The sequence below is a fragment of the Xenopus laevis genome, chromosome 1S, assembly GCF_017654675.1.
Source record: "Xenopus laevis strain J_2021 chromosome 1S, Xenopus_laevis_v10.1, whole genome shotgun sequence".
NCBI classification, from domain to species: Eukaryota; Metazoa; Chordata; class Amphibia; order Anura; family Pipidae; genus Xenopus; species Xenopus laevis.
Genome location: NC_054372.1, coordinates 103,481,373 through 103,495,442, shown reverse-complemented (window position 1 = coordinate 103,495,442; position 14,070 = coordinate 103,481,373). Strand labels below are relative to the sequence as shown.

Sequence of the window (14,070 nt, the reverse complement as noted above, 5' to 3'; positions counted from 1 at the left end):
GAATCTTACTCCAACCAAAGATGCCCAAAACAGGGAATTATACTTTATATGTGCTACACACTCAAAGTGTATGGAGTGATTATAAAGAGAGATGGAGTTAGGTTATGGAGAGAAGGACTAACCCACTACAAACTTTGCTTCAGCTTTAGTGTCCCATTATCCTCACAGAATGAAACTAGATTGATAGCATATAGTAACTCCCATTTGCATTGATAGCTCCTTTGCAGTTTCTTCTATTCCTTTAAGGGCAATAAAACAGCTGCATGTGCAAAAAAACATTTAAAAACTTTAAGAAATAATTTATATTGCACTTACAAATTTATACTAAAACTGCATTTGTCAGGTAAAAAAGTTAGACCACAGTTACAGTCCGGGAAACTACCGGTGTACTTCAATCTCTACTGCGCATACTCCAACTTAGAATGTAATTGGAAGGTGTCCTGGTTGTGCTTGAAGTGGAGGGGAGACGTAGTGTCCAGAAAAAGCATTTATTTATATGGCGCTACTTATGTACGCAGCACTGTACAGCAAAACGTAAATGAATGGAACAAACAGGGATCATTACAATAATAAATACAAATTACAGTAAAGATTGAGTGTCAAGAAATCAAGAGGAAGGAGGTCCCTCCTTATAATCTGAATTAGAGAGGGTCCCGAGAAGGGCAACTAAACTGGTACAAAGGTATTGAAAAAGTATGGAACATCTCTATGAGGAAAAGACTGATCAAGCTATGAGGAAATACTGGCCAAGTCGGGGATGTTCATGCTGGAGAAGAGGCGCTTAAGGGGTGATATGATAACTATGTATAAATATATAAGGGGATCATATAATAATCGAATGCTTTATTTACCAGTAGGTCCTTCCAGCTGACAAGAGGGTATCCATTCCGATTAGAAGAAATGAGGTTCCGCCTAAATATTTGGAAGGGTTTTGTACAGTGAGAGCTGTGAAGATGTGGAATTCTCTCCCTGAATCAGTTGTACAGGCTGATACATTAGATAGCTTTAAGAAGGGGTTGGATGGCTTTTTAGCAAGTGAGGGAATACAGGATTATGGGAGATAGCTCATAGTACAAGTTGATCCAGGCACTGGTCCAATTGCCATCTTGGAGTCAGGAAGGATTTTCTGTTTCTCTGAGGCAAACTGGAGAGGCTTCAAATTGGGTTATTGCCTTCCTCTGGATCAACTAGTAGTTAGGCAGGTCAAATATAGACTTAAAAGGTTTACCTTAATGGATATGTGTCTTTTGTCAACCTAACTTACTATGTTAACTTACTATGTTACTATGTATGGGCTGCATTGAGGTGCACCTTCACAGCCTGCATTACTTGTGGAATCAATCAACAACATCTACCATTTTATTTTGTCCCTTTTATGCTTCTATGTTTTGGCACATTAAAAATGGAACAAGAAGTGTGCATAGGCTAAACCAAATAAATGAAAGTGGTAGGCATAACAGAGAAGGGAACGGATGCATAACAAAATGAGAGAAATGGTGTGCAAGAGCAGAAAAGGAAGTTGACCGAGAAAACATATTAAGATTAGGAGGAAAGAAAGGGAAGAAATAGGAGAAAGGAAACAGGTAGCGTAAAGGGGGGAGAAAGAAAGTTATATTGCAGTGCAGAAGATGACATGGAGGTGGATAGGATGATCAAGAAAATTGGGAAAAAATAAATATAATGAGAAAAGCAAGACAAATAAAGGAGAGAAAGTAGAGGGAATAATAAAACATAGGATGAGAAATGTGTAGAACAACAGATAGGCCGTGGACATCCTCCTATGTGCCAACGAGCAGGATTAGTTAACCAGATTTTCAGTCTTAGAAAACAAATGTGGCCAACTATTTTGCTTAGTGCATGGTTAGTGTACAGGCTGAATATGTATCGACAGACTTCACCTGCAGTTTCATACCTCCCCTTTAGTGGTCAGTGCAATGTCAAGTTGCCCATGAAGGACTTCAGGAAGCTATTTCATGTTACCTTTCATTCCTGTAGCACTGGTGTTACACCTCCAGAGCGGTTCTTATGAGTTACTGTGTACTATTTTATTGCTATGGAGCCCTATCTGTAAGTGCTCCCCCCAGGTAACTCCCAGTCTGTTCTCAAATCTTCGCTTGAACCCCTCCAGTTCACTCCTGTCACTCCCTTTGCATAGCTTTGGTATAACATGCTTTTGTAAAAGGGTATAAAAACCCTCCCATACTTTTGTTTTGTATTCTCACTCCTGATGGTCCCCTTTCTACCTCAAGTAATCTCTGGTTTCTGCATTTCCACAACAGTGACTTTTAGAGATGTCAACCAACCCCAATGTCATAAAGGAGATTATAATCCAGTCCTGTTTTTTAGGGCTGAATTCCTATTTACTCTAAATGATAACATAAATTTAAGGTCTCCAGAAAGCAAGGAGAATATCATTATCTCCCTTATGGCATGGGGCTGGTTGACATCTTTGAGCTTTTGCTTGTTGTGATTTTCAGTGGTGAACTTAGTTAGAGATACAAAATATTTGCTTCCCTTTTCTATTATGGTCATAAGAATGGTCATAAGAAAGAAACAGTGTGCCAAGGTAAGTGTATGTTTCCCTTTAACAAAATTCAAAAAATAAAGCTTGCTGCCTAAAACAATATCTCAGATCAATGGATTATATATTATAAAACATATTTTGATACTGTAATCTACCACGTACCCATCATTTAGCTGGTTTTGTGTAAATCATAGTGGTGTAGTTATAGTTAGTGCCACTAGGTGCCAGTCAAATTCCCTTCTCACTGTGTTAAGCACAAAACAAAAACTGTGGTACGTGTTGGCCAGTAGCAAAAATAACAAATAAAAAAACAAATACAAAAAGTATCGTAGAAGTGATACCTATATTGGCTAACAATAAAAATACATTGCAAACTTTCGGAGCACCAAGGCCCCTTCGTCAGGCAAAATACAAATGAAAGCTAGAAAGGCACAGCATATATTCTGTTAGATCAGTGAAAGGTATTCATGGGTAATAAATTAGAAAGATACAGATAGATAGAGATTAATTGTAGAGATACTACAATGGGTTGTAAATAGTCCAGGAGTCTGGAATCAGTTAGGTCACATAGTGTGACATGAAACCTGACCCTAAATGAAGGCCTTCATTTCCCATTTAGTTTTAAAGTTCCCTTTTAGAATTAAGACCTGCATGTCCTGAAGTGTTGCCCCACTGGTGTATCACATGATTTGGTGTTGATTTTATGTCTGTGATAGTTCATCCTTGTGCGCAATTTTTGTCCTGTTTCACCAATGTATATGCCTCCTGTAGAGCACCTAGTACATGTAATCATGTATACCACATTTAATGAAGCACATGAATAGTGGTCCAGAATGGTGTAGACTTTTTGTGTACTCGGAATGGCAACTTGATCTTTGCACAGGATTTATTTGCAGGTTTCACATCTGTTGCAGGGAAATGTACCTGCTTCTACAATACTTTTTGTATTTGTTTGTTTTTTTATTTGTTACCTTCTCACTATGAAAACTGAATTATTGTGCTACCAGTTTATCTGTGCACAAGTCATTAATAGACGTTGCTACATACTTTAATACAAGTTATTGTATTGTCAATTCTAATAATACTGTTCACTTTAAAAAGCCAATAAACATGATTGCAAAATAAAAATCTGAATCTTACCTAATTGCACTTTATAGTTAAACATTTTCTCTGTGTATTTATTTTATTTTACACTACGCCAATTAGTTCTGCATAAACATACAAGGGAAGATACATTTGTGGCAACCATCAGTTTTAAATAGGGAGCGTTATGAAATTAGCCTAATGGGTGGGAGTTATACAGATTTCAGTATAAGGCGTCTCCATTTACTTTTCATATGTCTCTGTATTTAAAGGCAAATGTTGGCATGTATGAGTGACACATTTAACTAATTTCGTAGAACAGAGGAAAATGACCAATACAAAGATCCTTGGAAGACTTTTTCCCATACAACTATCATTTGTAAAGTGTCCCATGTGATAATAAATGTGCTAATAAATATTCGCACTCTCATTTGCTCCCTCTATGGTGTTTGGGTACATGAATATGATGTCCCAGGCGACGGCAGGATGCAGACCTCACTCCTTAGGGACTGTCCCTTTCTCTAGTGAATCTAAAAGGTGCTGGGAGCCGAATGCCCTGCCTGTTCTCAGGCTCCTGAAGGGGTGGGGGGGGAGTAGAATGGAGGGAGGGCAGGTGCACAGCAAGAGGCGCCTGCAAATGAGGGAGGCGGGGGAGAGATTAGAGCAGAGAATGGGGAATGACAGAGGGTATGAAATAAATGCATAGATGAGTGTGGAAGGCACAGGGGGGAGAGAGAAAAAGATTGACTGGAAGACAGGCTGAGACAGAGAGTACATAGAAGAGACAACCGGAGACAGGCTGGAAATGACAAATATAGAGCAGTGAGCTGAAGCACAAAGAGACAGCTTCAACGGAGGGAAGCGTGAGATCCTTTAGGGATACAGAAATAAGAAACAGGCCATAGGAAAAACATAAGCCCATGTAACATTTACGCCATAAGGCGGGCTTGCAAGCATCCTTTTCCTTCCTCTGAGTAAAATGGGCACAGAGACAGACAAATCATTTAAAGACAGGTGACAGCGACAGTTTTAAAATGTTTTTATTAAATAAAATATAACCACACACGAACCATCATGTTTCAAGATTTTCAATAAAAAAACATTATATACTTGCTGCCCCAATATATTTGCAGCTCCTTAAATACACACATTGCCCCCTCCACATTCCCTCAGTCCTGCACAGAGTAGGAGGGGGACTGGTGACCGCTCTCACATTTTGATGAATACTAATGAGTTCCAATGAGACCCTCAGCATCTGTTTATACTCCCATTTGGATTCCAGTCTGATCCAGTGTGTTTAACACTTGGGGTCACAAAAGATAAGTGACTAAAGAGGGGTCTAATTAGGCTACAGTGCTTAGCATGACAAAGTGACCCAGACAGTGACAGTCTTGTGTCACCAGTCCTTTGTGTTTGGCATGAGCCAACAAACTTACTTCCTGGGGAAACTTGTCTATGGCTCATTGTGGCTTTCATTTACATTTAAGTAACTGTAAGAAAAACAAAATATGTACGTTCTGCATGTCTTTTATATGAAGAAAAAGCTCTAAAATTCCCCAAATTCCTGACATTTGTAGTACTATAAGTCACTAATGGCAGGTACCCATGCAGATCTTTACAGAGTCAATGCATACAATGCTAGCAATGGATTCAGATTCAGGAAATCCTCCATTTCATTTGTGTCATTCACATGTAACTTGTAACTTGTACATGTTACTCGGTCTGCAGGTGCATTAGGGTAAAGAAATGCCTGTGTGGCCTTTAATGCTGGAAATGGCTACACTGTACCTTAATGAAGCAACAGTAGTGGGAATGCACAGCAGGAGGTACATGCTTACTGGCAATGGTGGAGACAATTGTGGTATGTTGGACTTATAATAAAGAGATCGCACAACATGAGCTTTTGTTGGAGAAAGGCCGCAGCTTTTATTTTGTAACTTCCAATCTTTTCAGCAAAGCATGGCAATAATACACATGGCTGGTAAACACCTAGCCAGTACTTTAAACCAGTACTTTTAAGGCTGCCTATTTTTTATTTGATAACTTCTATAACAACTCCAAGGCTCTGCCTCAATTAATTCCAAGCCAGAAGCCTTGTTTTCACTTCATACATACATACATACATACTTCTCACTGCTGTGACAATAAAACTTTTTTTTTGGGTAGGGATAGCGAACACTTCTTTGCTTACCTGCCGGATAACTGGTACTCCACTGATCGCTCTTTTTTATACCCTTACAGACAACCACGTGGTCCCATGCATCATCATCCCAGCAACATCCTTTGGCGAGAATATCTGTACCGTACCACAGATCTGTTCCCAGCTACATCTGCTGACTTCATTTAACCCATTATTCGCCAACAACCCTCCCATGTAGGCTCATGGAGTATTAATATTCCCTTATACCTCACATTCTCTTAAAGGGGTTATTCACCTTTAAGTTAACTTTAAGTAAGAGAGTGAAATTCGGAGACCATTTGCAATTTTTTTCTATTATTTGTAGTTTTTGAGTTTTTTATTCAGCAGCTCTCCTGCAATCTTGGCAATCCGGTTGCTAGGGTCCAAATTACCCTAGCAACCATGCATTGATAGGAATAAGAGACTGGGATATGAAAAGGAGAGGGCCTAAATAGAGAGATAAATAGTAAAAAGTAGCAACAACAATAAATAGTAGCTCTACAGGGCATTTGTTTTTTTTTAGATGGGGTCAGTGACCCCCATTTGAAAGTCAGAAAAAGAAGGCAATAAAAAACTATAGAAAATAAATGAAGAACAGTTGCAAAGTTGCTTAGAAGTAGCCATTCTATAACTAAAAGTTAACTTGAATGTGAACCACTTAGGGTTGCAACCTTTTCTGGAAAAAAATACCGGCCTTCCCATATATTTATCTTTTTCCCTATTGATAACATTGGGATCAGCTATCATTTTTACTGGCCAGGCTGGTAAAATACCGGCCAGGTGGCAACCCTAGAACCACCCATTTAAGCAATAGCTTACACTTATTTAAAACACATAAACAAGTAACCTTTATATTACCATTTTGACTATTTTGCTCACCACTATTACAAAACTAAGTTAATATGAATGTAACCTCTATTTACCATTATATTTTAATGCTATTTTCTGTGCAAGTTCCTCAAGATGCACAGGGCATTCCGCACAAAATCAATTCCTCATTCATTAAAAATCGAAGGAAGTACGTGTGTGAATTAATCCTTTCTCCCACTTGTCCTTTTTACCTTTATCACAAGAAGCTTTGCTTTCTTTGGTTTCCTCTTGTAGGGAAACAAAAGCTAACAATGTCAGTTACTTGGTTTAGATTGTTATTTTAATTTAGACTTTTATTTTAAGAAGTTACTCAGAATAGGAACATGGCTGTAAACAATGACAATTACTTTAATGAATCAGCTCCTACCCCTGTCATTAGAGCAAATGATCCCCTGCTGATGCTTAGCTTGTGTATACCAAAACTCCTATTGGGTTTATGGCTCTCTTTACAGATTTATGGATGTTCCAAAACACTTAGCTACTTGACACCATATTGTACATTCTCTTACTTCGGTGTTTCAATCCCTGTGGCCTAGAAAACTATAACACCATAGCATCTATAGGAACAAATATATGCATAACAGTAATAGATTATTATTAATATCTCAGACCAATAAGAATTGATAGCAGGCTATTATCCTTGTCTTAGACCCCTTAAAATCATGAAATCACTTGTAAGCTGTGGTTCTTTTCCGAAGAACTGGGTAGAGATGAACACTCATATAGTAGGAGGTCCATGATGGATTACAATGACTAGGAAAAGTTGGTCATTCCATGAGGGGGTTGAATACTAAATACATTCACTATCATATGTCTTCAGAGAATGGTTTTTATGCAACTGCTTCTGCAACTTTTGGTATGCAATTTTTTTTAGTTTTTAAACTTTCTGCTCCAAAAAAATGAACCTCTTCCTCCTGAAATCATTTTCCTTGCCCTTGCCTGTAACCAGTGCGTGGGTTGCCAGATTTTTGGACAGATTTCCAAAAATATCATGGATGACAAGATAAAAGAGTTTAAGAAACACTGATTTAACTTTAGTTTTACAGTATATACTGTAACTCCACCATTATGTTCTCCTTCTCTATAATTGCCCCAATTGCTCCATAAAAGTAGTCTCTATGATCCTCTCTCTACAAATTATTTTCAGTAGCTATAACCTTACTAATTCCTTATTATAGTATAATATATAATATTGTTAAATATAACCTTTGTAAAGCTCATGTTATTGCTTCAAAGTATTTCTCTTTAAATCTTCCAAATGTCCTGCATTCATATAGTCTCTTTCTATAACTAATTCTCTTACCCCTGAGGCCCACTCTACCTGTTGCATTAACAGAAGCTGCTTCCTGTTGGTTCATACTCCTCCCCTAAATGACTCCACAGGCAAGGCTTAGTACAGGGATCCCCAACCTTTTGAACCCGTGAGCAACATTCAGAAGTAAAAGTTTTTGGGGAGCAACACTTGCATGAAAAAGGTGCCAAATAAGTGGTGTGATTGGCCATTTGGTAGCCCCTATGTGGATTGTCAAACAACATTGAGGCTCTGTTTAGCAGTGCACCTGGTTTATATGCAGCCAAAACTTGCCTCCAACCCTGTAATTCAAAAATAAGCACCTGCTTTGAGGCCACTGGGAGCAACATCCAAGGGGTTGGAGAGCAACATGTTGCTCACGAGCTACTGGTTGGGGATCACTGGCTTAGTATCAAAAACCCCTCCAATTACTTCTCTCTCTATATCCGCTGTCACTGTTAAATAAATCCTGCCATAGCTTTACATAAATGTATTCTTTACAATGCCTGATACCATGTTGCTTTCTTGATCTTGTAGCAGAGTTGCTGCTTTATATGAAATCCAGGTCCCACGCAGTTGTTCACTCTGTAGGGGACACAAAATAGTAGTGAGATTATATGATTTTTGCAGAAACTAATATTGGTAATCCCAATACATATTAAATATAAACATGATATCAGTCCACATATATTTATACTAAAGATACACAATGGGTCCTGTGCTAGTGTTTTGCTTGAAATAATTGTTTTGCAACACGCAAACCTATGTGCATCTATTTATACTGACTAACAAGCTTGTGTGAACAAGTAGACAGTTGTATACAACAAACTAATGCATACCAGAGGCTGCTTTTTTTCAATGGGGTGTATCTATTGCAGTCTCTTTTTTGCTGCTTGACAACGTGGAGGTAACTTTTACTTGAACATAGCTAGAATCAAAGTTGCCATTAAGAGCATTAAGTCACAGAGCTAAATTATCTTTAAGCAATCAGAGCATTAAGGCCCCCATACACGGGCCAATAAAAGCTGCCGACAGACCGACAGCAGCAGCTTATTGGCCCCTGTGTGTGGGGCACTCCGACGGGTTTCCCCGATCGATATCTGGCCAGGTTAAAAAATCCCGTCAGATCGCGGCTGCATCTGTCAGTTGATGCAGTCCCACGATCTGACCGCCCGTATGGACTGCATTGTGATCCGATCGTTGAGCCCTAGGGCCCACAATTGAATCAGCCCACCTCAATGTGGGCATATCAGGGAGAGATCCACTCGTTTGGGGACATCTCCAAAACGAGCAGATCTCCCTGTGTGTGGCCAGCTTTAGTACCTTAATCGTTCAAATGTCAGCAATGCTAACAGCTCAATGGAAGAGAAATCTTAATAAGAATATGTTTAAAAAAGATGCTGTATGATAGGGTTCATACATCCAACCCGTTAACATAATTTTTGGGGGTAATTTATTAAAGTCTGAATGCTAAAAAGTGTTGAAGCATGTATAACACTGTGGGAGTCCAATTATACAGATTGTTATGTGAATGTTTGCATCAAAGTTGATCTGTTGAAACTGAATAAGGATAAATAAGTAGGGATGTAGCGAACGTCGGAAAAAAAGTTCGCGAACATATTCGCGAACTTGCGCAAAAACGCGAGCGGTTCGCGAACGGTTCGCGAACCCCATAGACTTCAATGGGAAGGCGAACTTTAACATCTAGAAAAGACATTTCTGGCCAGAAAAATGATTTTAAAGTTGTTTAAAGGGTGCAACGACCTGGACAGTGGCATGCCAGAGGGGGATCAAGGGCAAAAATGTATCTGAAAAATCTGCCTGTGTGTGCTTGGAAGAGATAGTGTAGGGGGAGAGCTGTTAGTGATTTCAGGGACAGATGATAGTAAGTTTGCTGGCTAGTAATCTGCTTGATACTGCTCTGTATTGGAGGGACAGAAGTCTGCAGGGATTTGAGGGACATTTTAGCTTAGGTAGCTTTGCTGGCTAGTAATCTACTGTTCTCTTTAAACAACTGCCATACGTTGACCTTGTAGGCATTGTTTGCCCAGTTTTTTTGGACGCAGCCACTGAAGCACAGTTGCCAGAAAAAATATGCCATATAAATGCTGAAAATAGTCATTTTTCGCCATAACGTTGACCTTGTAGACATTGTTTGCCCAGTTTTTTTGGACGCAGCCACTGAAGCACAGTTGCCAGAAAAATTATGCCATATAAATGCTGAAAATATAAATTTTTTTGGTTGCAGCCACTGAAGCACAGAGGCCAGAAAAATTATGCCATATAAATGCAGAAAATATGCATTTATTTGGTCGCAGCCACTGAAGCACAGTTGCCAGAAAAATATGCCATATAAATGCTGAAAATAGTCATTTTTTGCCATACGTTGACCTTGTAGGCATTGTTTGCCCAGTTTTTTTTGGTCGCAGCCACTGAAGCACAGTTGCCAGAAAAAATATGCCATATAAATGCTGAAAATAGTAATTTTTTGCCATATACGTTGAGTCAACGTATGGCAAAAAATGACTATTTTCAGCATTTATATGGCATATTTTTTCTGGCCTCTGTGCTTCAGTGGCTGCGGCCAAAAAAACTGGGCAAACAATGCCTACAAGGTCAACGTATACACTACTACAGCGGTGGATACGGATTACGTAAAATATATGAATGCTGCTTGAAAAAAGTCACTCCGGTGTTTTTTCTGGAGACGGTAATATTATGGATATTTAGACAGAATGGGAACAAGGTCACACAGCTCGATGGCGGGTTGAAGAAAACAGTGTGCAAATAATGCCTACAGGGCAAATAATGCCTAAAAGGTCAACTTATACACTACTACAGCGGTAGTAAAATAAAAAAAGTAAAATAAAAAAAAAATGAATATTAAAAAAAAAAATTAAAGTTGGTGCTGCTGAACTACTAGGAGCAGCAGATTAGCACACCAGTCCCACTCCCCAACACTGCTAGACTAATAGCACTGGGCTCTTATAGTAGTAGTAGTAGTAGTAGTAGTAAAACAACAAAAAAATAAATAAAAGCAGTCCTTACAAGGACTACTGTTATTGCAGCAGTCAGCAGATGAGATCAGAAGCAGGACAGCTGCCCACTGCAGCTACATACAGAGCACTGCAGTAGAAGGTAGATTACTAGCCAGCAAAGCTACCTAAGCTAAAATGTCCCTCAAACCCCTGCAGACTTCTGTCCCTCCAATAACAGAGCAGTATCAAAACGATTACTAGCCAGCAAACTTTCAACTGTCCCTGAAATCACTAACAGGCAGCAGCTCTCTCCCTACACTATCTCTTCAGCACACACAGGCAGAGTGAAAAAACGCTGCAGGGCTTCGGTTTTTATAGGGAAGGGGAGTGGTCCAGGGGAGAGCTTCCTGATTGGCTGCCATGTACCTGCTGGTCTGGGGTGAGAGGGCAAAAAAAAGCGCCAACAATGGCGAACCCAAAATGGCGAACGTCGCGCGACGTTCGCGAACTTCCGGCGAGCGCGAACACCCGATGTTCGCGCGAACAAGTTCGCCGGCGAACAGTTCGCGACATCTCTATAAATAAGTATACAATTTATGATCACGTGGCCTAAGACCCCTGATAACAGGGAGCACTGGCCTGGGTTTGGCTGTTCACATTTACAAATCACTCTTGGGTGCCTGCCTTCTTCTGCTGTGTTGTTAGTGTCATAATTAAAGACTCCAGTAAAGTACTAAAGGGGAGTACGAGCATGGTGTTGCAGTGCACTGGTTTCCATGGTTCATTTTTGGCACTATCTGCATGGGGTTTCTAGGTTTTCCTCATGATTTTTTCACCAGACATCAAAACATAAACATAGTTTGATAGGCTTCTGAGAATCTTACCCTAATTAATGTGTTGTATGAATGTATTATGGATATTTGACTGTAAGCTCCACTGGGGCAGCGAATCTTTTGAATAATCTCTGCACTAATTGGTCTTTTATAAATAATGGCTAACTATAAGTAAAACTGATACTGCCAAGTATCTTGATCACTATTTTGGTCACATGTGGCCTGACTGACTGCTTTTCTAGGAGCTGTAAAATAAGACAACTGATCACACACAAAAACAATCAAAACAAGCCACAGCACAGACTTAATGGTTTTAAGTATTTCTTTCTAAAACATTCCCAGCTTTCAATGTACCCCCTGTGGCTCAACAATAATGGTCAGAAGCTGGAGACTCATGGTACAAAGGAAGAAAGATGCACATAGTTCATTCTTTTCCTCACGACCCTATCCTCCATCTATATTCCCATTCCAAATATGGCAGTGGATATTGACACAGCTGGCAAGTTCTCAACGTGGGGATAAGGAATTCTGAAACTATAACACCGCATAATCCTGTTTGTTTTGTATAGAGGAAGATCTGAAATAAAAAAAATCAAATCCCTACTACACCTATTCATAGCAACTAAGCTTGTTTTTCCTTCTTGCCTGGCATGCATTAGTATCACTGCAAGATTTGGCACAAAGTCACCACATTATTCCTCACCAACAATCACCAATCCCATTACTTCTATCCAACTATATCCCGCATGCCCCTGTGAATTAGCAGCTTTATGTCACCTTATGTCCTAGGACCTAGATATGGCCACAACATCAGCACCACTGTAGCTTCAACCATAAACCTTTTATGTTTTGTAAATATAGGCATTTTTTCCTTTAGTCCAGTATGCATACTGGGAATTGAATTATTTATTTAACTGCTTCTCCCTTACAAATGGGAGCCCTAGTCTTGCTGCCAATTCTTTAATCCTGCTTTTTGTTTATTAGGTTATTACTAAATAAAAATGGGTGATTATCTCTGGTGTAACTGATGTTACTTGGTCCCATAGCAAATTCAATTTAGGGCCCCAAAACATCAGTAAGATTACCTGTTTATTACGATTTATTAAAATTTCTCTGCAAATTGATTGCCGGAATATAATAATACATATTCCTTACTGTGAAGTTTTAAAACTGTAAATAAAAACCATTGAAAAGAAATTGCTCATTAATTACATTCTTACTTGGCTCTCTACACTCCTGGGTCCCCCTGCATTCACAGGGTTTGCTGAACTATCTTTAAATGAATCCTATATAATAAAGTTGAAGTGTCTCTGTGTCCAGTCCCTGTGTCCGTGGGATTGCGCTACTGCGCATGTGCCCCACGGACCGTCTCTGGCGAATTTTTTTTAGACTAGAACAATTCTGTTTTTATAAATGTTTGACTACATATGTTCTAGCGCCCGTTAATTTAACGGGCTTAATGTCTAGTATTAATATATTAATAGTTATCCTAGCAGTATGCGTACACAGTTATTAATAAATACATGGTAGCACTGGTTTACTGAACTAAAATTGTCAGTACTTGTAATGTATATATCTGGTAAATTATAAGATACAAATGACAGAGATATTAGATGATTTCCCTGCCAGAGGGGCCTTATGCCCATTGCTTATGGAGTGCAAACACCTTGATTATTACTTCCCATTTTCCTAAGCTGCTCCAAGAAATCAGTTTGTGCAGGTTACATAGACTATGTGCAATGTACTCCTTTCTTACTGGCAATAACAACTTATTAGGTATTCCTAACATCAAAGTATTGGTGACCTCTAACCCCACTGGCCACCCCTAGGGTCTCTTTCATTGCCTAACAGCACAGATGGAAGACTGGCTAGATACCGACAGCCACATACACACACATCTTTCTCTTTCGCCGTGCCTGCAAAACTCTTTCTATGAATATTATTTATGGGCCTGGGAATGGCAGATATAAAATTACAGTACTGGAGTTATTTTATCTGAATAAATCCAATATTTAACTGCCCGTGGAAAACTGACACTATCTCTTCATATTGCCTTTTTAAATGGCTACTTATTTAGCTCAAATATAAGTGCAAGATTTGCTGCACGGCTATCTATAATGCTGATATATATATATATATATATATATATATATATATATATATATATATATATATATATATATATATATATATATAATATATATATATATATATATATATATATAATATATATATATATATATTATATATATATATATATATATATATATATATATATATATATATATATATATATATAGAAAACAAACAAA

The 14,070-nt window shown here is 38.7% G+C and overlaps 1 long non-coding RNA gene across 3 annotated transcripts in view; it reads right to left on the bottom strand.

The window, feature by feature from the left end:
- Nucleotides 1-8,281: 8,281 nt before the first annotated feature.
- Nucleotides 8,282-14,070, bottom strand: part of LOC108703702 — a 62,668-nt gene continuing 56,879 nt past the window's right edge. For all 3 annotated transcript variants that reach the window (XR_005964996.1, XR_005964997.1, XR_001933485.2), the window contains exon 5: nt 8,282-8,532. This is a non-coding gene — a long non-coding RNA (uncharacterized LOC108703702). The remainder of the gene's footprint in view (nt 8,533-14,070) is intronic.